Raw genomic sequence first — 24749 nt, 5'->3', positions numbered from 1 at the left:
ACAAACTGGTCACCTTGGTAAAAGCACTCTTAAAATAATAGTGCTAATTAACATCCACAGTTCTTTTAAATGGAAATGGAAATTTTTTTACTGTTCTTAAAATCTTTGACCAAAAATTTATTGCATAAATATTCACGCTTTTGTAACCAGGCATCAAGACTAACATGACTGCATATTCAATAAGAACTTCATTAAAGTACTCTTCTGTTGGTGAGAGCTTATAAATTCTCTGAATCATCAAACTAGCCATGTATACAAGTAGCTGCAAAGTGCATATTTGTTTAAATGATTGTGCATGTATACACTATTGTGTGCATGCTCTGTATTAGAGATGGGTCTAGATCAAAACTCCAGATCCTAACATCTTAATCTTTGGTGGTATTTGAATCCAGGATACCAGATCTTGATTCCTATTCAAAAGACCACTGTTGGCTTCCACTAGAGAAATGCACAAGTTTTCTGGGATTTTAAATTCTGGCTGTGCCCATGAGTATAATGAAGTAAGAGATTCAATACTCCACCAAGTCCAACACTGGATTTGGTTGGCACTCCCCACTTGCCAGACAGAGAGTAAAGTGGGGGAAGAGCAGCAGGTACTCCCATGAAGAGACTGGAGGTCTGTCTGCTACCTAACACAGCAATAATGAATGGGGGTCTGGAGACCAGCAGGATGCTTGGATGATAGAGGTCTTTTGAGAACAGCTTTTGGTCTTGGAAGAACAGCTGTTCTTATGAAATTTCCACCATTTTAGTTCAGATGCTTGGTCTGAATTTGGATCCAAACTGCTACCCAGGTTTGAATAAAAATCTCAATTCCAACTTTGACAGCATCCAATTTTAAGCACATCTGGGTCAGCCCATTTCAATTCAATACACAATTTTCTATTGCTCATAACTGATACATTAAAAAAAAAACATTTTTTTCAAAACAAGCAAAGGCTTCTTTGAGGCTTATGTCCATAGCAAGTTTCAAGCTACACATTTGAGATATTTCTATTGCAGACATGTTCAGAAATGTGTGGTTAATATTATGTTACTTTATTTATTTTACAGTAGAAAGTTTTGTCCCCACTCTCCTCTAACTCAAATAGCAGACAAGATTCCCAAATTATTCACCTTCAGGCAGAATTTTATCCCAAGGTGAATGATTTAGACAGATATTAACATTAAAACAATGACAATGTACATCCTACCACTCTACTTACAATACCTCTGAGAGGTGAAGTTATAAAAATGTCATTGCAAGCTTCCATACTAAATAAGTCTCAATGATTTCCATATCAGATTAGTTCAGATGACAAGTAAAATACATTTTTCTGAACTGCCATCTCATCTCACTGCAAACTCATCCTGGGATCTGAAAGTCAAGCCGTGTTCTTTCTGGCTTCTGAAAGCCAAATTCTGCCCTTTGTTATAACTTTTGAACTTCACTGCTTTCTGTGGAATTGCACAGATGCAACTGAGGGCAGAACGGAACACAATGACATTGCACAGTTGGCCCTTCAAATGGAACTTACTTGGCAGTTTTGTTGATGTTGAACACACCTGGAAAGAATCCAGTTCACTCTTAAAGAATCCAGTTCACTCCAAGCCACTCTGATTCTGCAGAGCTGACAGTAATTAAAAGTAGTAAAAACTTTCTGTCATTAAAATAAGCAGCTGTGACTCTGAATACACACAGGGAGCAGATTGTGTGAGTAGGAAGGTACCATATTTACATAGTCATTTTTCATTATAAAAGTAAACTAACTAAACTGTGCCTCAACCGAGCTTGTCCCCCTCTACCTTTTGAATGGTAGCACTACAACCCTACTGGTTTCCTTTAGTGAATCTTCTTACCCTTCAGAGTTCTTTGACCCCCACTTGGTAAAAGGCAGCACGTAGTGAGGAAGGCCTGTGATCCTCCTCTTCCCCTCAGGCAGCAGCAAAACTTTTGGTGCGCAACATGAAGTTCCCCTTCCCAACACACGCACAGCCTGCAGGAGGCAGCCTGAGGTCCTCTCTTTCCTCACTCCTTTTCCCAGGTAGCAGCATAACTTCTATAGGAATGCTCACCCACACAGTTTGAATTTATCTCTCGAGCTTAGTTATACTTCTGAAAAGTAATTTACTCAATGAAATGTGCCATATTGCACCAAGTGGCAAGCATAGGATATTTTCAAAAGACTTTAACAGGGGAAAATATGCCTGCGGTCCCTTACTAAGGTAGTATCTATCTTAGGGTTTTATACTGCTGCCCATCCTGAAGTATCTGGGTGCCTTCTACGTAGTCAATAGCAATAGTTAAGTTCCTGTTGGACTTCATGGAGTCCCTGGAACGTCTCTCTTTTCAAAGTCAAGACACTGATTGGGGGAAGGTTTTGGGAATTTTTTTTTTACATTGACGTTGATAGGGATTTAGGAATAAATGGGGTGTTCATAGTATTTTTGGTTATGCTGCAAATTGCTCAATATTGTAAGTTGGTCAAATGCTATTATCTAGTAGTCCACTTGGTGGCTGCCAATCCAACCCTGAAACCTACAGCAAGAGTTTATAACTAGATCATATGAAATTTAAAACAACATCATCATATAGTGGATCTAATTTACAGTACAGACTAATTACTTGCAAAAATAATTTTCTTAAATGGAAACCACGTGTGACCTAAGCAAAGAAAAAAAGGAGTATCTTATATTGGTTAACTTCCCATGTTGTCATTTTTTGTTAGTGTTTTTTTTTAGCATTGTACAACACAAAAATGATTAAAATATTTAAAAGAGAATTTCTTTAAAAAAAAAAAGAAGGTGTTTTCTGTAATACACTGTACACAAAGGTCCAAACACTACACTCATATTTAAGCATCTCCTATTGAAGTCAATGGAAGTTTAACTTTTAGCCACATGTTGCAGTCCTGAGCAGTTTTCCAATGAGCCATAAGTTCCTGAATACAAACATAAATAATAAAACTGCTGAACCACCCATAACTATTGGTTCACAAACATTAACATGAAAACTTATACAGTATTGTTGCTCTGGAGATTTCACTCTCCTTCATCTAAAATGAAATTTGCAATAGAGCAACGGTACACCAGAGGGTGCTAAATTACCTTTAAACAAAATAATTTCAGTCATCAGATTTTTGTAGGCAATTCATGGCTTGCTAGTATAAAAGCTGTGAAGTGTTCTGGTCCTCTCAGTTCAGGGAATGTTTAAAAAAAAGCTAGAAATCATACAAAGGAAGGCAACACAATGATACAAGGCTTTGAAGATAAAACACACAAGAAGAGACTGAAGGAACTATAATTAAATTCAGAAAAAATACTCTGAGAGAGCATGATCTATAGTCTTCAAATACCTTAAAGGTAATAATAGTAATGGAAGCAGAGAATTAGTGACACTGGTAGGGCAAGGAGCAATGACCTGCAGGAGAGAAATATTTAGGCTAGATATAGGAAAACATTCTTAACAGAATAATTTGGCAATGGAGTAGACTCCCAGCGGATAAGGTCACAGAACCATCACTGTGGATATTCAAGAATACATGAGATAAGATGTTGGTGGGAATGATGTAGTGTATAGTCCTGAAAAATGCAGGGGTCGGCCTGAATGACCCGTTTTTTTTTGTCTGACCCGTTTAGCTACAATTCTATGTATTTCAGCTCTTTATTCCTTACTTAAATACAAATTATACAAAAGGGCTAAATTGTGTCTTTTTGAGTTTCAGTTATCAGTTACAATCATGTGTGTGTGAAAATGTACTGTACTAGCCATAGGAACCTCCAGTGGCAGTTGTGAGCACTCTGAGGGCATGTCTACACTTACCTCCTGAGGGATCGATCCAGCGAGGGTCAATTTATCGCAACTACTGAAGACGCGATAAATCGACCGCCGAGCGTTCTCCCTTCAAGTCCGGTACTCCACCAGAGCGAGAAGCGTAGGCAGAGTTGACAAGGGAGCGTCAGCAGTCGACCTACCGCAGTGAAGACACTGTGGTAAGTAGATCTAAGTACTTTGACTTCAGCTACGTTATTCACATAGCTGAAGTTGCGTAACTTAGATCAATCCCCCCCCACCCCGCCCCAGTGTAGACCAGGCCTGAGGTGGCACCACTACTTTTTCAAAGGAGTGTAACATGCACTCTTTCCAGTGCTACTAAATATAGGACGGGGTATCTGAGGCATGGCCCTAACCTCACTCCAACTCCTTTTGGATGTGTATTTATTTTGATGTAAGTAAATCTTAAAAGTGAATCTTAAAACAGCACAATATACCCAGCAACATTTAAACAACAACTATTCAAACAGGAGCAAATTTAGTCGGCCAACCAATCAATCAGCTGCAAAAAAAAAAAAAGCACTCTTTTTTACACCCACTATTATATAGTGCTACTCTTGGTACCAACACTTCCCTATGCCTTGCATCCAGGATTTTAGCTACTCCCTGCACAAAAGAAAAAGCTTGACTTGCCTGGGCAATCCCCTGAAGTCTCATACTTATTTGAGATACTCAAACAAAGGTGTGAGCGCAAGTGGATCTCAAGAGCCACAACCCTACCCTGTCCTTCAGTTTCTTTGAAAGACAGGAGCATCTGATCAGAACCTCCCCAGCTCCCTAGCTTCCTCTTCCTGCTTTCTCTCAATCCCACATCTTATCGTGTGTATTTTCTTCCTTCATTTACTGTAGTATAGTTTAGCGTAGAGTGTAAAGTTCAACTATTGATTGTTTTTTACATTATTTTTAGTTTTGATGATGCCACAGGCACTTCCCATCAAAACTTGAAGAGTGGAACAATCCAGTAAGGTAAAAATTAGGGCTGTCAAGCGATTAAAAAAATTAATCACGATTAATCACACTTTTAAACAATAATAGAATGCCATTTATTTAAATATTTGTGGATGTTTTCTACCTTTTCAAATATATTGATTTCAATTACAACACAGAATACAAAGTGCACAGTGCTCACTTTATATTTATTTTTGATTACAAGTACTGTAAAAAAAACAAAAGAAATAGTATTTTTCAGTTCACCTAATACAAGTACTGTAGTGCAATCTCTTTATCATGATAGTTGGACTTACAAATGTAGAATTATGTACCAAAAAACCTGCCTTCAAAAATAAAATGTAAAATTTTAGAGCATGCAAGTCTATTCAGTCCTACTTCTTGTTCAACCAATCGCTCAGACAAACAAGTTTGTTTACATTTGCAGGAGATAATGGTGACCACCTCTTGTTCACAATGTCACTTGAAAGTGAGAACAGGTGTTCTTGTGACACTGTTGTAGCCGGCGTTGCAAGGTATTTACGTGCCAGATGTGCTAAAGATTCATATGTTCCTTCATGCTTCAACCACCATTTCAGGGGACATGCATCCATGCTGATGACAGGTTCTGCTCGATAACAATCCAAAGCAGTGTGGACCAATGCATGTTCATTTTCATTATCTGAGTCAGATGCCACCTGCAGAAGTTGATTTTCTTTTTTGGTGGTTCAGGTTCTGTAGTTTCCTCATTGGAGCATTGCTCTTTTAAGACTTCTGAAAGCATGCTCCACACCTCATCCCTCTCAGATTTTGGAAGACACTTCAGATTCTTAAACCTTGGGTCGAGTGCTGTAGCTATCTTTAGAAATCTCACATTGGTACCTTCTTTGTGTTTTGTTAAATCTGCAGTGAAAGTTTTCTTAAAATGAACTACATGTGTTGGGTCATCATCCGAGACTGCTACAACATGAAATGTATGGTAGAATGTGAGTAAAACAGAAGAGGGGACATACAATTCTCCCCCAAGGAGTTCAGTCACAAATTTAATTAATGCATTATTTTTTTAACGAGCGTCATTAGCATTGAAACATGTCCTCTGGAATGGTGGCCGAAGCATGAATGGGCATACAAATATTTAGCATATCTGGCACGTAAATATGTTGCAATGCTGGCTACAAAAATGCCATTCAAATGTCTGTTCTCACTTTCTGGTGACATTATAAATAAGAAGAGGGCAGCATTGTAAGAAGAGGGCCTGTAAATGTAAACGAAGTTGTTCATCTTAGCAATTGGCTGAACAAGAAGTAGGACTGAGTGGACTCGTAGGCTCTGAAGTTTTCCATTGTTTTGTTTTTGAATGCAGTTATGTAACAAAAAAAATCTACATTTGTAAGGTGCACGTTCACGACAAAGAGATTACACTACAGTACTTGTATGAGTTGACTTGAAAAATACTATTTCTTTTGTTTATCATTTTTACAGTGTAAATATTTTAATCAAAAATAATATATCCTTTGATTGCATTTACAACACAGAATACAATATCTATGAAAATGTAGAAAAACATCCAAAATATTTAATAAATTTCAATTGGTATTCTACAGTTTAACAGTGTAATTAAAACTGCGATTAATCACAATTAATTTTTGAGTTAATCATGTGAATTAACTGTGATTAATCGACAGCCCTAGTAAAAAGCTTCAAATCGTGCCCTTTGCATAATATTATTATTTGTATTTATTTGTACAGTTATACCAATAGCCCCGTTATACTAGGCAGTGGTACAGATATATAGTAAATGACTGTTCCCCCAAAGAGTTTAAGATCTGAGGGCCAGATTTTTTTAAAGGCATTTAGGTACCTTAAGATGCAGTAGGAATTAAATTTTGAAAATTGCCTAGTTGCCTAAGTCCTATTGAAATCAATGGGGACTAGATTCCGAGCACTTTTGAAAATCCCACAAGGTGCCTACTGCATCTTTAGGCACCTAAATACCTGTAAACATCTGGCCCAACTTCCACTGATTTCAAGAGAACCTGGCACTAAGTGCTGTTGAAAATCCCACTAGGCATCTATCTGCCTTTCTAGGGGTCCTAATCCTTTAAAAGGCTGGCTTTAGCTTAAGACAAGATGTAATGTGGGTGAAACAAAGAAAGAAATGAGGATCTGTTCAGGCAATACTCAGTAGAGAGGAACAGGTTACTCCCCTGTATCTGGAGGGCCTTTTAGTTGATTTCCTGTGCAGAACCACATGACCTGCCCTATCCCCCATGCCAGTCTAGGTAATGGACTTTCAGGTAGTGGAACTGATAGCGCCACACCTCTTTATACACTCTCAGGTCCAAACAAGCAATGCCACAAATATCTGGTAATAGGAGGAAGCGTATACACAGCGCCAAGAGCTAAAGCTTACTGAAAGATCCTGGCAAAGTATGGAGAGTGCATGTGTACCCAAGTGGAGTTGTACAAGCTTTTATCTGAAAAAACTTGTTACAGGTGAGTAACCTGTAATCAACAGATCTGAACTCTATATGTATGGAAAGCATATCTGCTTCTTTACTGATAAATCTATAGTTTTACCATATTTCTCCCTGTTAGTCATGCAGCTGCAAGACTCTATTCTGCCTTGCATATTATCAGCAGAATAGTTAACTAAATTACTTTAGTACTGTAGAGAATGCAGAAGCCAGAAAAAACCACTGCTTGAGTTTTCAATCTCAGGTAGAGTTTGCAAGGTTGACTGTTAGAAAAAAGCACTTTTTTACTTGTTAACCGAGAAAATTTGATCTGGAGCTTGCTGACAGATGATACATGTGGAGCTGCACAATGCCAGTTTTAGAGGGTCACTTTTCAGAGCAAAACCATACTTAGGGCCTAGTTGTGATCCAGAGATCCACAGAATTGTTTCCATAGCAGTCTGTTCATGGGTCTGTGGATCTGTGGGGGGAGCAGCCAGGCTAGGCAGTCCCCATCAACCCCCAGAGTGACACACACAAAAATAATATGGCCCCTGGCTGTGCTATCTTTTCATGTCTTCTGTACTGGGAAATCTTCTTTTAAGGCAGATTCCACTTCTCAGGAGCAGATACCAACTGCCTGAGACTTGACAGCATGGGTACACTGAGCACTGCTAGGGAGTGGGGCCAAGGATGTCACAGAGCCAGCCTGGAACCAGACCTCCCAGTGATCTTAGGGGATCCATGTTCCCCCAATAGAACAATGGGGGAGTAAACTCTGTAAGAAGAAGGTTATGGAGTTTTCCTCCCCTTTTACCCACTCTCTTGGGAAGGAATGATAGGGTGCTTATCCATTTTCGCTTGGTGGAAAGTTCCAATAAACCGAGGGTGTTTTAAATACATGTAAACAAAAAAACTAGTATTATTTTTATAACAAATTAGATTGGCATATCATGAGGTAATAGATGTCATTGCGGTTACTGCTTGTGTTACAAGTATAGCAGTTATTTGCAGTGTCTGCGCCAAGTTACTTGAGATTCCCTGTGTAGTTTTCTCACTTACCTTTCTCACAAGATGACACTCTTATACCATATAAGGCATCCTCTCAATTATTTATTACTTTGCAATAGAGGGGAAGTCTGCAGCAGACAAATGTTTACTCTGTGAGTTAACACTTGCCAAGTAGCATTTTGTACAATCAAGCTGATTAAGATGCCAAATTGCCACTGCTTATTTCTGTACTCTCAGGTTCTGCCAGTCAGATCTCTTCACAAGATTGACAAAAGAGAGTAACTAAACAGGATGCAGCATTTTTGGGCACCATCCATTCATAACACTCCCTTTCTCAGCTAGTACTTAATCTGTCTCTGATCAGAAGAAGTGCAGTTCAGTAGTTCACTCCTTCCATGGTTTCTGAGACAGAACTCTATTTTGTTTCTTCCCCAGCCCAGCATGGATAAAACGGGCTGAAAGTACTCTACCTGCAAATCAGCATTGTGTTCCTTTAGCCCTGGCCTCCTATTCCTGTAGAGACTTAAACAGAAGCTGTCTCCTAATAAATCCCCTCCCACCATTCACCCTGGCCAAGGCCAGGAAATAATTTTGGCTTCCCTTAATCCTCTTGGCAACAGGAGAGTTCCTAAAAGGAGAAGCTATTGACTGATAATATTCAGGTCAGAGACACTTTTTACTCTACTTTGAGTACTTTCAACCTTCTAAATCTTATCATCCCTGGAGAATTATGGTTCCAAGGGGCTCCCAAATAAAATAGTCCATTTGTCTATGTCAGGTCCTTTTAGTTCCCAGGGTGAAAGAAAGATGGTTTCAGTGATTCAGAGACTAGTTGGAGACCATCCACATAGGCCATGAACTTTGGTTTTTATATGCTTTGGGATTATCACATTGATTTTTTAATCCCGTCTTCTGCCCATGTGTGGGACTGTTCATCCATTCCATAGAAAAGAGATTTTTCTGTGGTTTCACACTTGCTCTTTATCAGGGCAGTAGTACCAGTTCTTCTTTTTCAGGCATAAAATGGTTGTAATGGTTGCCAGCCACACTGTGGTATCAGATACTGTGGTTATTTCTCATTATATGTAGCAATGTTGACTTTTTAACTGTATTTGATATTTTCACGTTAATGTCTGTGTCCTATCAGGCATCTGATGTAACAAGAAATACTTCTGGCCCCAATCTGCCCTCAGTTATTTGAGTGCAGCTCCAAGTGACATCTGTTGGAATTGCACCCGGGTGAAAGTAAGCCAGTTATTTAAAGTATGGAGTACCGGCAAGAGCCAGTAAGCCATGACGGACTGGACTGGCTTCCCCAGGCTGGCAAGTTAAAGGGCCCGGGGCTCCCTGCAGCGGCTAGAGCCCAGGGCCCTTTAAATCGCCTCCTGGGCCCCGGTGCTGGAGCCCTGGGGTAGCAGTGGCAGGGCTCCGGTGATGATTTAAAGGACCCGGAGCTCCGCTGCGGTAGCAGCGGCCAGAGCCCCGGGCCCTTTAAATTGCCTCTGAGCCCTGAGGCTCCCAGCCACCTCTGCAGCTGGTAGCTCTGGGGGTAATTTAAAGGCCCTGGGGATCCCAGCCACAGCCGGAGCCTTTAAGTCTTGATTTAAAGGCCCCACCTCTTCCGGTTGAGGCCACAGCCCTGCTCAGAACTCTGGCGTACCAGTAAGTCCTTTAACTTACTTTTACCCCTGAATTGCACCCACGCAAGTGGAGATGTAATTGGGTATTTTGTAGCTCAAAGACAGTTTCACATGAAAACACCAAACTTTCTGATGTCATTTGAGCTCTGGAATAGTTTTCTCCATCTTCCCATACACCCCTGAACAGGAGACCCTTTCTAATTCTCACTAATGGCCAGGAGACCTATTGCAAATCACTGAATTTTGCAAATTATTGAGTAAATGGGCATAGTTAAAAAGCAAGGGTAATGCACCTCAACATATCTAGAACTTTGTGCTTTTGTCACAAGTGTAGTTTAGTTTTCATTATTTCTGGTAACAATTCATGCGCATGGATGGCATATATTTTGTAAACACAACAAAGCTTTAGTAATGGTATGACACTATAGTACACTTATTAATTTTTTCCTGAGACGTGGGAAGAGTTTTGAGTGTGTGAGAATTACAGGGTGCACAGATTAGTGAAGTGTGAATTAGCAAGGTTCTAGCCTTTAATATTGTACTTTGGTTTGTATATTTTCTTAGATACAGGGTCTCTTATCTGTGTGTTTTGGGGAGGGGACCATTTTGCCAGTTGTATGCTTCCTTCATATTCTCTGCTTTTGGTGCAACTGCAACTCTAAAGTAATAAGGTAAGTGGCTATAGTGCAGTATATTGAATACTCACACTATGTTTTCAGTGCTAAATTACCAGTGTATAACAATGTCAGTTCTTTGACACAGCACTCTTTGAGTGAAATTATTTAAAGAAAACTTCAGAGTCTGTATTCATGAAATATGCATTTAATTGCTCTTTTATCAGTTTTCATTTTTTTTCTAGCTGTTGTAGGAAGTATGTGAATGAAATGTAGGGAAACCTTTTACATGGATATATGCATACGTAATGGTATTCCTTTTATCTTCTCATTTTTATTCTCATGTCAATGAATCTGACATGAAATAATAACATGCAGTCCTCGCATTTGACAGAAAAGGTGGGATTATAAAATAAACACAGTAAAATTAAATAATTTTGTTTTTCAAATACTTCATGCATTTGCAGTTTCAGGGCCAAAGATGTATGTATTTTTAAGACAAACACCTGAACAACCGGTATCCATCATCCCCATCCTGTTCACTAGGGGCCATTACAGGCATATCTCTTCACTTGCTCCTGCAAGTGTGCTGGAATAACTATTTGAACAACATGACTGTGGCATACCTGAGATTGCATTTTAGGGTAGGGGAGCAGAAGAGATATGCCCATGGTCACAAGCTCTCTCTGCCCACACCACAAACTTTTTAGAATACTAATAAGGATCCAAACTATGAATGCTTTCCTTGATTTGATGAGCAGTTACTCTCAACTAGACCCATTGGTTTCACTGAGTAAAGAGTTCACAGTCTAGCCAGTGGAAAGGCAGCTGTTTTGAAAACTTTGCAGAGATTTTTGTGTGAAGCAGAATACCATTTCCGCCCATGCCTCTTTTGCATTCCTGTGTTGTGGTGCCTAAAACCCCTTTGCGCCTCTTTCCCAGCATTCAAGATAGGCTTTCTAAGCCCTACTACTAATTGTTGCAGCATTTAAGTAGTGAAAACACTTTCAGCCATTCAGGTACTGTAAACCAGACCAAAGGATGGCTTCATAACTAGTGTTCATATGCACAAACATTTCACTAAATAACAACTCAGCCACTCTTTATTTGTGTCAATTTTCTTTTCTAAAATATTTCTCTCCTTAAAAATCTTCTCGCAATAGATGATGACAAACTTACAAACATTATTCATCAACTTGTAAGCTGTAAAGTAAACACTACAGATACATAGGATGAAAACTTGTCTGCCAATTGACACTGTAGCTCACATAGTAACAATTTTCTTGACAATAAATTGAAGGAAAATCAGTTAGAAAATCGGCCTTCTAAAAATGTGTTGTTGAGGTAATTGCAAGTCTTCTAAATTGGTTGTTAAAATGGTAACAGAAAGTTTGAGAGGTGGTGAGGGAGGGAAATAGCTTTTATAAGACCTAGTTGTGCCTGTCAGAACATTTAAAAGGGTAATAGTTTTGTAGGCAATAAACTGGGATCCCTGCTGTGTTTCATTTAGTTTCCAAAAATCATAAATACTGCCTGTTTCCAAAAGTTTAATTAAGATCATGAATAAAAAACAAAAGTTTAAGTAGAATACTTTCAGAGTTGTTTTCATGAAATGCAAATCAGTATTCTTCTGGTTTACCTAAATGATTACTTAATGGGTATTCAATTTATTAAACATGCCAGATATAACATCATCTTACTGCTTTGATCACTTCTGATGAAACATCACCATACTACTTATATATTTTCCCTGGACTGATCATTTACAATTTCTTTTGTGTTTTGTCCAGTTTTACATAGAAGTCAGTCCTGAATTCTACATGTGCCCAAGAGAGTGAACATTTTGGCTAAGCAAAGAATACAAGACCAACCACTTAAATTATGCTATTAAACACTCGGGGCTAGATGGTGAGAATTAGTGTAGCTTAATTAAAGTCAATAAAGATTTGTTAATTAATGCCAGGTGAGCATCTGATACCTAGAAAATGAAATTTACTCAAGGAAAGAACGCTAACAAAAGGCATATGCACCACTTAATTCCCATGCAAGCCTCAAAATAGAGATTCAGTGGGACAAAAGTTGTGCATGGGCCTTGTGCTGGTTCTCTGCATAGACTTTGTACTGGCTTTCTGCAAAGGGTGAATTTTACTCAATGTGAACTCTTTGGGCAGAAATGCTTGGTGTATATTTATTTGCTTCTTAATGATTATTTTTACTAAAGAACAACAAAAATGTGTTATAATATCCAAAACATTAATTTCTGTAGAGGTCACTTTTGAGTAAACCATGGGAGTCAGTTTTAGTTGCATCTAAGAACACTGTGGACTTTGGCATCTAGCCAGATATGTATGTATACATCTTGCCAGATAATTTTATAATTAACCAATTTTCTGGCAACTGGGCTCTTATAACAAGAGAGATAACAAACATTTGTGAGTTGGTAGCTAATGGAGCTTACATTTGAAATGTTTCCAAAAAGTCTGATTATATCTTTATATCTTTATAATCTGGTGCTGATTACTTGGGTAAAGAGTGATCTACTGTAATTTTGTCAAAATGATTTAGTTAGGCTAGAAGAAAATTAGATTAAGGTGTAGCAGTAGAACATCCTTCCTTGAGGTGCCAACCATCTACACTACTTAGGGCCCTATTCTGTCATATACACTTAGATCCCACGTATCTCTATTTCACTTTTTTTTTAACTGCTATTGTTAATTATTACTTTAAAATGAACTGCAATTAAAAATGTTAATTAGAGCAGGGATTTCAAAGGTGCTAAGGAAGTGAAGTGAAACTGTTTTTCAACAGAAACTGGAATATTGAGTAAATGAATTTCTTGGGGGAAAAGGATCTGTTTGCTGTGGGGTTGTTTTGTTTTGTTTTGTTTTACTTTTTGTGAAAAAAACTCAATATCCCATATCCAGAATGTTATTGGTTTTCAGCTAAAAAATTATTTTTTTCTAAGAACTGAAAAATTATATTTGGAAAGTTAACTATATTTGGAAGTTGTAGGCTGGGTGCCTCAAGCTGCCTTCTCCTCTATGGCTATGGCTTCACAGATGCAGCTGCGCCACTGTAAACTCTCTAGTGTAGCTGCTCTAAGCCGACAGGAGAGAGATCTCCCATCAGTTTAATGAATTCAGCCCCGATGAGTGCTGGTAGCTATGTTGGCAGGAGAAGCTTTCCCACCAACGTAGCACTGTCATACAATCATAGGACTGGTAGGTACCTCGAGAGGTCATTTAGTCCAGTCCCCTGCACTCATGGCAGGATTAAGTATTATCTAGACCTGTCTGCACTTGCGCTTAGATTGGTATAATGTATGTTGCTCAGGGCGGTGACTTATTCACACTCTTGAGTGACATAAGTTATACTAACATAAGTGGTAGTGTAGACATAGCCTATGGATACCTCTTTCACACGTATTCTATCTCTTCTTCTTCATCCCTCATCTCAAAAAGTGAGGGAAATTACAGCTATGTCTACACTACTGCCTATGTCGGCAAAATTTATGTTGCTCGGGGGTGTGAATATTCCATAAGTGCTAATGTGCACAGTGTTATGTTGGCAGGAGATCTCTCTCCCGTTAGGACAGAGTGTCTTCACCACACGTGCTGCAGTGGTACAGCTGTACTGGTACTACAGCGTTGTAAGTGTAGACATGCACTTAGGCAAAATGTGATATGGAATGTGCCTTCAATGGGAGCAGCACAGAGAGCAAAATTTGGCCATGTGCATCCAAGAAAAATGAATAAATATGTTGTGACCTTATCTTCCTATTGGGGCGGATTAGGGTTTTGTGGAGCCCTGGGCCAGAGCAAGTGGGGACCCCTCCCCACCCCTTCTGCCTGCAGTCCGCCCCACACACACTGCTCCTCACCCCGGCACTCCAGCCGAGAAGTGGGGTCGGTGTGGGGGCTTGCCCTGCTCTGCTGTCCGGTGCTCTTGCCACTCCCAGGGAGTGGGGCAAGCCTTTGCACCCGACCCTGCTCCTCAGATGGGTGGAGCGAGGCAAGCTCCCACACGCCGACCCCACTCCCCAGCAGAAGTGCCGTGTGGGTGGAGCATGTCGGGGCACAGGGGCGCCCATTTTTCCGGGACCCTCCAATTGGGCATGGGCTCCATTGGCCCAGTGGCTAATCTGCCACTACTTCCTATACATCTGTAGGAGACAAAGTAGAGGAGGTAATGTCTTTTATTGGACCAACTTCTGTTTGTGAAAGAGACAAGCTTTTGAGCCCGACAGAACTCTTCTTCAGGTCTGGGAAAGGTAATCAGAAAGCCACAGCTAAATACAAGGTGGAACAGATTATTAATCATAAGGAGTTAACACATATTGCAAGAGACCTTTCAAGATGAAGTGGGCAATTAACATCTCTGCAGTCATAGAACAAAGGGGGGTTAGTAGTTCAGGTTGTTAATGAGACATAAAATCAGTGTCTCTTTTGAGTCCACTAAATATTATGAATTTAAGCTCCCAAGTTCATCTTTTGAAGGTGTTACGCACATACGATATTGCTGGTTCTATACAAATAAGAAAAAATAAAAATAATATATAATTAAAACAAGTAGCTTTTCAGTAATAAGTTTCCTACATTTAAGCTGTTAAATCTAAAACTGTGTTCATATGGTACTACAAATTCTGATCTAAGAAGCTGAAATAATGTTACTTACCTACTGTACCTCATTTTCAGTGATAGTTTTACATAATGCCTCCTATTTAAAAATAAGATGGAGCAGAGCTTTTCCACAAACTATATGTTTTGCAGAATTTTCCTTTTATACACCACACATCTTAACTCATCCCTACAGTTCTGGATCCAGGCCAAACCCAAAACCATAAGGAGTTTGATTTTCAGATCCAATTCATTCAAAGCCCAGGGTAGAAGAAATCATGCAAAAACAGATGATCCTGTGAGATTTCCAATATTCCACGTGGCAGAATCATATAAACTCAGCTGATCTTGCAAGATTTCCACCATTTAGACTGAAATCTCATTAGAACAAATTACAAGATTTTGACATCATGGAATCTGAACCTGAGTTCTGGTTCATCTTAGAACCCAAACTGCAAATCCTGTTATAAACTGGAACAGTTTCTACTATAGATTAAATGGCAAAAAAAAAAAAAAACACATTAATGCACAGTTGCTGAAAAACTCCTGTGCCCTGATAATTATATAACCTGCACATTTCCACCTTTAAATGCTCCGTACTGGAGCCTGCAACTAGACACACAGCTCTTTCCTTTGCTCACGCACATCAGAGGATGCAAAATATTAATCTCCTCATATCATAATCGTAGCTATCACACATCCGAAAGTAATCCATACATCCTCGTATCACAAACACACCTTTACCAAGCAGACCCAGCTACTGCCTCCACCATTTAGTGTAGGTACACCTAACACAACGTATGTCTACAGTACGGGATTACTCCAAATTTACAGAATTCAATTTTTGGCAACAGATTGTATAAAGTCGAGTGCATGCGGCCACACTAAGCAAATTAATTCGGCGGTGTGCGTCCATGTACCGAGGCTATCGTCGACTTCCAGAGCGTTGCACTGTGGGTAGCTATCCCATAGCTATCCCATAGTTCCCGCAGTCTCCCCCACCCATTGGAATTCTGGGTTGAGACCCCAATGCCTGATGGAGCAAAAAACATTGTCGCTGGTGGTTCTGGGTACAGCCCTCCCTCCGTGAAAGCAACGGGAGACAACCATTTCTCGCCTTTTTTCCTGGGTGAACTGTGCAGACACCATACCACAGCAAGCATGGAGCCCGCTCAGCTCAAGACATCAGTCATGAACATTGTAAACACCTCACGCATTATCGTACAGTTTATGCTGAACCAGGACCTGAAAAACCAGGTGAGGAGGAGGCAGCTACGGCAGTGTGGTGACGAGAGTGATGAGGACATGGACACAGAATTCTCTCAAACCGCGGGCCCTGGTGCTTTGGAGATCATGCTGTTAATGGGGCAGGTTATAGCTGTGGAACGCCGATTCTGGGCCCGGGAAACAAGCACAGACTGGTGGGACCGCATAGTGTTGCAGGTCTGGGACAATTCCCAGTGGCTGCGTAACTTTCACATGCGTAAGGGTACTTTTCATGGGACTTTGTGACTTGCTTTCCCCTACCCTGAAGTGCCAGAATATCAAGATGAGAGCAGCCCTCTCAGTTGAGAAGTGAGTGGCAATAGCCCTGTGGAAGCTTGCAACGCCAGACAGCTACCGGTCAGTCGGGAATCAATTTGGAGTGGGCAAATCTACTGTGGGGGCTGCTGTGATGCAAATAGCCAAAGCAATCACTGAGCTGCTGCTACCAAAGGTAGTGACTCTGGGAAATGTGCAGGTCATAGTAGATGGCTTTGCCGCAATGGGATTCCCTAACTGTGGTGGGGCGATAGATGGAACCCATATCCCTGTCTTGGCACCGGAGCACCAGGGTACCCAGTACATAAACAGCAAGGGGTACTTTTCAATGGTGTTGCAAGCACTGGTGGATCACAAGGGACGTTTCACCAACATCAACGTGGGATGGCCGGGAAGGGTTCATGACGCTTGCGTCTTCAGGAACACTAATCTGTTTAAATGGCTGCAGCAAGGGATTTACTTCCCAAACCAGAAAATAACCATTGGGGATGTTGAAATGCCTATAGTTATACTTGGGGACCCAGCCTACCCCTTAATGCCATGGCTCATGAAGCCATACACAGGCAGCCTGGACAGGAGTCAGGAGCTGTTCATCTACAGGCTGAGCAAGTGAAGAATGGGGGTAGAATGTGCATTTGGATGTTTAAAGGGTCGCTGGCACACTTTACTGACTCGCTCAGACCTCAGCCAAACTAATATTCCCATTGTTATTGCTGCTTGCTGTGTGCTCCACAATCTCTGTGAGAGTAAGGGGGAGAGCTTTATGGCGGGGTGGGAGGTTGAGGGAAATCGCCTGGCCGCTGATTACGCGCAGCCAGACACCAGGGCGATTAGAACAGCATACCAGGAAGCGCTGTGCATCAGAGAAGCTTTGAAAACCAGTTTCATGACTGGCCAGGCTACGGTGTGAAAGTTCTGTTTGTTTCTCCTTGATGAAAACCTGCCCCCTTGCTTGACTAATTCCCTGTAAGCAACCCACCCTCCCCTTTCGATCACAGCTTGCTTTCAAAGGAAATAAAGTCACTATCGTTTAAAAATCATGTATTATTTATTAATTTATTATAAAAAGAGGGAGATAACTGACAAGGTAGCCCGGATGAGGTTTGGGAGGAGGAGAGGAGGGAAGGAAAAGGCCACTTCAAAAGTTCAAAATATTGACAGCCTTTTGCTTGGGCTGTCCACTGGGGTGGAGTGGCAGGGTGCACGGAGCCTCCCTCCCCCCGCGTTCTTATACGTCTGAATGAGGAGGCTATGGAACTTGGGGAGGGCAGTTATACAGGGGCTGCAGTGGCACTCTGTGATCCTATTGCCGTTCCTGAAGCTCCACCAGATGCGGGAGCATGTCCGTTTGATCCCGCAGTAGCCCCAGTGTTGCATCCTGCCTCCTCTGATCTTCCTGCCGCCACCTCTGATCTTCCTGTCACCACCTCTCATCTCGAGCGTCCCTCCTCTCTTCACGTTCGTCCCTCCTGTCCTCACATTGCTCCCTTCTGTCCTCACATTTGCTGGCATCTTTCCTGTACTTTGATACCATGTAATTCCACTCATTCAGATGAGCTCTTTCATTGCAGGTCGATTGCATGATTTCTGAGAACATTCCATCTCGCATGTGTTTTTTTCGCCGCCTTATCTCAGATAGCCTTCGGGACGGAGTAGGGAGGCTTGAAAAATTTGCAGCTGTGGGAGGAAGGGAAAAAAGGGAGAGGAGTATTTAAAAAGATACATTTTACAGAACAATGCTTATACTCTTTCACGGTGAACAACACTATTCACATTACATAGCACATGTGATTTCGGTACAAGGTCGCATTTTGCATCTTATATTGAGTGCCTGCGGCTTTGGTGTTAGAGATCACAGATGCAGGGCTGGGCAACAGAATTCGGCTTGCATGTGGCCATGGTAAGCCATTGTGTTTCGGCTTCTGCAACCTTCATTAAAGCAGCGCCCTCCTTTCCCATATCAAGCAAAGCCCGTTGAGTGCTGCGGTTTTCCTGTTAACGTGCAGCAGCAGAAACCAAATTAACCCCCCCCCACCACCCATCCAATTCTCTGGGATGATCGCTTTACCCAGACTTTTCCAGTAGCTGTACTGGCTGCAAAATGCATCCCAAGTCCTCAGGGCAAATTAATCATTAAAAAACATTTGCTTTTAAACCATGTTTTATATTTACAAAGGTACACTCACCTGAGGTCCCTTCCACAGGTTCATGGTCTGGGATACCGCCTTGGGAGGGTCGGGAGGGTACTTCAGTCAGGCTGAGAAAAAGATCCTGGCTGTTGGGGAGAACAGAGTGCTGTGTGCTCTCTGCAAGCTCGTCCTCATCCTTATCTTCCCCGTCCGCAGAATCCTCAGGCATGGCTGAGAGTACCACCTCCTCAGAATCCACGGTCAGGGGTGGGGTAGTGGTGGCGGCCCCCCCTAGAATTGCATGCAGCTCAGCGTAGAAGCGGCATGTTTGCGGCTCTCCCCTGGACCTTCCATTTGCTTCTTTGGTTTTCTGGTACGCTTGTCTGAGCTCCTTAACTTTCACGCAGCACTGATATGAGTCCCTATTGTGGCCTCTCTCCATCATGCCCTTGGAGATTTTTTCAAATGTTTTGGCATTTTGTCTTTTGGAACGTAGTTCTGCTAGCACGGAATCCTCTCCCCATATACCAATCAGATCCAGTACCTCCTGTAAGGTCCATGCTGGTGCTCTTTTTCGATTCTCGGACTGCATGGTTATCTGTGCTGATGAGCTCTGCATGGTCACCTGTGCTCTCCACGCTGGGCAAACAGGAAATGAAATTCAAAAGTTCACGGGGCTTTTCCTGTCTACCTGGCAAGTGCATCCGAGTTCAGATTGCTGTCCAGAGTGGTCACAATGGTGCATTGTGGGATAGCTCCTGGTGGCCAATTCCTTTGAATTTCATCCACACTAACTCTAATTTGAACTGGCAATGTCAATTTCAGTGCTACTCCCCTCGTTGGAGAGGAGTACAGAAATCAATTTTAAAAGCCTTTTATGTCGAAGTAAATGGCTTCATTGTGTGGACGGGTGCAGGGTTAATTCGATGTAACGCTGCTAAATTCGATCTAAACTCATAGTGTAGACAAGGCCACACTGACTACACCTGAAGTGTATTCAAATATTTCTCACAGGCTACTCTCAGCTCCAGGGGAACAGAGGGAAGGTGGTGTGGGCAAGCTTTATTTTTTCCTTTTTGTTCTTTAATGGTATTAGATGGAATCCTGTAGGTGAGAGTGAATGTGTTGTAATAGGAGATGAAGAAGATGTGCCTTTCAGCAACTGTGGGATTAGCAGAGTAAAGTTAACGGGATGTATTGCCAAAAGAGGGCAGAGATGAGTTTGTATGGGCAATTTTAACTGTCTTTCCTGGATTTCAGACATTCAGACGTTGCTCAACAAAATGTTCCTCAAGGGTATGACATACCACCAAGCAACCTTAATTCTGCATTAACTGCAATGGGGCTGGGGTGCACTGGCAGAGCTATGGGATGTATGAAGGTTGGGGTGCAGGGGCTGGGGTGAACAGTTGGGGTCCATTGGCAGAGCTAAGGGGTGCAGGCAGATTGGGGTACATTGGCAGAGCTGGAGATGCAGACAAGTTGTGGTGCAGAGTGGTTGGGATACACTGGCAGTGCTGGGGCTGCAGGGTACTTGGAGTACAGGATAGTTGGGGTGCACTGACAGATCTAGGGAGTATATAGGGGAGGATTGGAGAGGTTGGGGAGCATTAGCAGAACTGGAGAGTGGGGTGCACTGACAAAGCTGTGGAATGCATGGGGGCTGGGGTGACCTGGCAGAGCTGAGGTGTGCCATGTCTCCCTTACCTGAGCCCCTACCCTCTCTCACGTCCTCTATATCCATCCCCCTATAAATCTGCCTCCTCTCACTGCATCACCAAACCTTTATTTGTCCACTGATCATCCCTCCCCTCCCAGGAAGCATTCACGTATCTAATTATTTTCCACTAAAGACTTTGATTACATTCGCACCAAAATAAAATGTGTCACCCATGACTCACAAATTGTAGCAACATCCAGCCAACATGAGTCCAAAACTCCTTTCTCTTAGGTGGTGTTGTGTGATTAACTTGTCCTTAGTTATGTTGAAGAGTGAGTTTACAGCAATCAAGATTCATCCAGTCATTAGGACCTCTCGGTTTAACAGTACAAGGTAGTAGATGGAAATTGTTTTTTGGGGGAGAGGATCTGTAACTCAGGACCCCTTAGTCAAATGATGCCAAATTTGAGTCAATAATGCAACCTTGCATCCCCATGAGGCACACCAAATTTCAAATCAATCAAATTAACTGTTCAGATTATAGAGCACTTGCAAGAGTCAAGCTTTAAAGCATATAAAATGGTGGCAATGGAAACCATCTAGCTGTTTTTCTGTATTGGAGTATGCAGAGTGTAGAAGTGTACATTTTCTTTAATACCATTCTCAGTTTGGATCCCCCAAAGATTTAATGAGTGCCACGCAATACCTTAGATAAAACTCAGCAGATTGATGCCATTTTAACCGACAGCACCTCAATAGTGCTATCTCCAGCTTTGGGGAAACAAACAAAAAAACACCAGAACCCCACCATGTAGAATTTTTTTTTAAATGGCTATTTTATGTGGGGCTTACATCTCTGGAACCGTTGGCTCAAATGACTCCAAATGTGGGTTATTAACTCTATTCTGAACCTTCCTGAGACACAACTAATTTCAAAGAAATCTGACTCAGCATATTAATTTTAGAGGACTTGAAATGTTGACGTTTAAACAGAGATCATGACGCAACCTTAACTATCGTGACCCCCATGCCATTTTGATACGTGGTTACGTAAATGTACTGTGACTGCTATAATCAGTGTAAAGGAAAAACATAAGCTAAGTACGAATTATTGCGTAATAGTGAAGTTAAGATTTCAGTGCACATCTTCTATTGGATATCAGCATGCACTATGTTAAATGTAATTGTCTCTGAAAAATGTATTCAGTCAGGGTAGTCGCCTTACCTGTTGCTCATTAACAAGATTAAGTCCTTATGCAAAGTGACAGTATTATTTGTTTAGGCAAAAGTTTTCTCTCTTTGCAGTTTTTGGCATATCCAGCTGGCTTTAACAATGTGGAACTGAGACAGCCAGTGTAGCTTTAATGTTAAATTAGCCAGGGTTAAAAGTGTGCCAAGGCCAAGCAGAAACAAAATGTTCTTTTTTGCAAAGCTGGCATGTGTGGCTAATTTCATGTCAGTAGCACCCTTTAGCCATCTGGTAGATACGATATTCCCTGTATTCGCGGCTGTATCATTCTAGATATGAAATGTCATTCGTTGTAATAGGTGTACTCTTATCATAATATGAGGGAGATTTTGTATTTTTTGACGTAACAAACCCAACAAAATCTGTTTATTTATTGTGAAATAGTTCCCAGTGCTTATCAGTCATATAAGCGACTGAACACAAGTTGAAAATTAAAGACCTTTAGACCTTCGTTTAGCAGAGAATCACACTGTAAAATTAGGGTGACCAGATGTCCCGATTTTATAGGGACAGTCCCGATTTTTGGGTCTTTTTCTTATACAGTCTCCTATTACCACCCACCCCCGTCCCGATTTTTCACACTTGCTGTCTGGTCACCCTACTGTAAAATCCACTTTGGGACAACGTCTGATGTCTATTTTGAATTAAGTAAAAGATAAAGGGCCAGGCCCTCAGCTGGTATAAATCATTATAGCGACTGTGAAGTCTCTGCAGCTACTCAGATTTACACAAGCTGAGGGCCTGGCCCATAATATGGAATGATGGCTGATTCATGGCTGTGTTACTCCAGTTTTACACTGGGATAAATCCACTGATGAGTCAGTCCCTGAAAGTTTATTAAACTTCAAGCTGACATTCTGTGCCTGCTAAATATGGATATTGGTTAGGATCTAACTAGTGATAATAAATAAATATTATATTAAACATAATTGCAGCAGTTTTGCCCATTGTTGTTTTAAATTAAACTTGCTTTAGCATAAACCTCATTTAGTATTATGAGGCTGTGACATGCTTATTCGATATAGATTTACTTGCTTATGGATGTTAGAAATGATAGGTCTGGCAGCTGTGTCAAGGGTATTAAGATGAATGGATTTTAATTGACCTTTGCATTGCTATATACAAAAAGAGGTGTTTATTATCAACATTATCAGTAACATGCACTTCACTTTTTAAGTATTGGTTGGCAAATGTTGCTTCCTCACATTGTCTTTCCCAACACCATTCTGCACAAAATCCGAATAAACTTAGGCTATGTCTACATTGGCAATTGAACAACAAAATGTTTGTCTTTCAGAGATGTTAACCCTCCCTCCCTCAAAAGACAAAAGTTTTGCCATGACAAGCGCCAGTGTGAACAGTGCGTTGTCGGCAGTGGTCCTGCTTTGAGCAGGGGGTTGGACTAGATGACCTCCTGAGGTTCCTTCTAACCCTGATATTCTATCATTCTATGATTCTATGAACGCAAACTCTACCCGTTGGTAGGAGTTTTTTGTCAGCAAGCGAGCTGACGAACAGTAGCTACACTGCTCAACTTTTAGCAACACGGCTGTGGCGACACAGCCATGTCACTAAAAGTTGTGTAGTGTAGACATTAGCCTTAGTATCTTTCCTCCCCAAAAAACCTCTATCTGATTCTTCCATTCATTGCCACTGCTAACAGCCACCCTTCCAGTCACTGGGGAGTGGTGGTGAAAGAAAGGTGATGGGCCCAGACACTAAAGTTGTGTATTAAGGTCTGTTGGAGTACAATAGAGTAAGGAAAAAAGTACAATTAGCAGCAATTAACAAGTGATAGAAGATTATTCAGAAGAAGGACTTGTTGTGTCAGTGCAAGTAGGAAGAACGTGGTAGTACTAACATATCATATGCATATTGTACGTTGTTGTATGCAGTGTTTTTATTCCCAAGATATTAGAGAGACAAGGTGGGTGAGGTAATGTCTTTTATTGGTCCATCTTGTCTCTCTATTACTGCACATGGTTACGCCAGTTAATAGTCAGAGAGATATGAAAAGAAGAGAGCCTGGAGACCACCACTAGGGGGGAAAGGGTACATATGGGTAACACAAATATCTAAGTTATAGTAGTAAGAATTTAAAAAAAAAAAGTTTTGGAAGGAATATAAACATTCATGCTTTGGGGCGTAAACTAATCTCTAATTAATTGGGGGTTAGGAAGGAACTTTCCCTGGAGACAGGTTATTGCATAACTTCTACTGCAGGATTTCTTGCACATTCCTCTGAAGCAGCTAGCGTTAACTACTATCAGAGACACGATGCAGAACTAGATGGTCCAGTGGCATTTCTGGCCAAGAGTATGGAAATTGCTATGTTCCTGTATTCATTGCCCAGCAAAGTTTGAACTAATCTAGTCTGAGATATGGAATGTTGTGATTTCTGATGCTCATTCGAATTTTAAATTTAAACCCTAAACCATTTTACGCATGGAACATGATGCACTGATGGAACCAGTTTAACTGTAATATGAGCTGAGCAAGGCAAATTAAATCTCTAAACTCTTTCTGAACCTGGGCATTATATGGGGAGAAAATACTGGCAACATTTATTAATGTCCAAACTTAGTTTCATACTGGCACCTAAGAATCAGACATGCCAGGAAAGAGGGTCTTGTTTTAAAAAAGTAAGACATTCTAAGAGTTTGATCAATAAGCACAGTATATTCTTTGTAATACTGAGAGGCTGAGAGTTGTCTAATTAAAAAACAGACTGTTAGATAGTAGGCCAGATTCTGCCCTCTTTTATAGTCTGAGCAAACCCGCTGACAGTTGGCTAGATTCTGATAGAGTTAAATGGATGTAAATCCAAAGTAAGTAACTCCAGTTAAATCCATGGGAGTACTCTAGAATTACAGCAGAGAGACAGAATAGAAGATGGCCCAATGTGTGAGTTTGGGGTGGGAGGATATTCATTAATATGATTGTCCATAGTAGTAAAAAACTAGCTGTGCCAATGGAGCTCAGTTACTCAGTATGGTACGTCCCTGCTTATTGTTTCTGGTCTTTGCATAAAAATAGCCAGCCATAATCAATTGTGCAAAATTCTGTGTCGGTTTCGTGATAGGTACAAGGA

Source organism: Malaclemys terrapin, chromosome 5 (assembly GCF_027887155.1).
Source record: "Malaclemys terrapin pileata isolate rMalTer1 chromosome 5, rMalTer1.hap1, whole genome shotgun sequence".
NCBI classification, from domain to species: domain Eukaryota; kingdom Metazoa; phylum Chordata; order Testudines; family Emydidae; genus Malaclemys; species Malaclemys terrapin.
The sequence above is the reverse complement of the archived record's forward strand: the minus strand, read 5'-3'. Positions refer to the sequence as shown.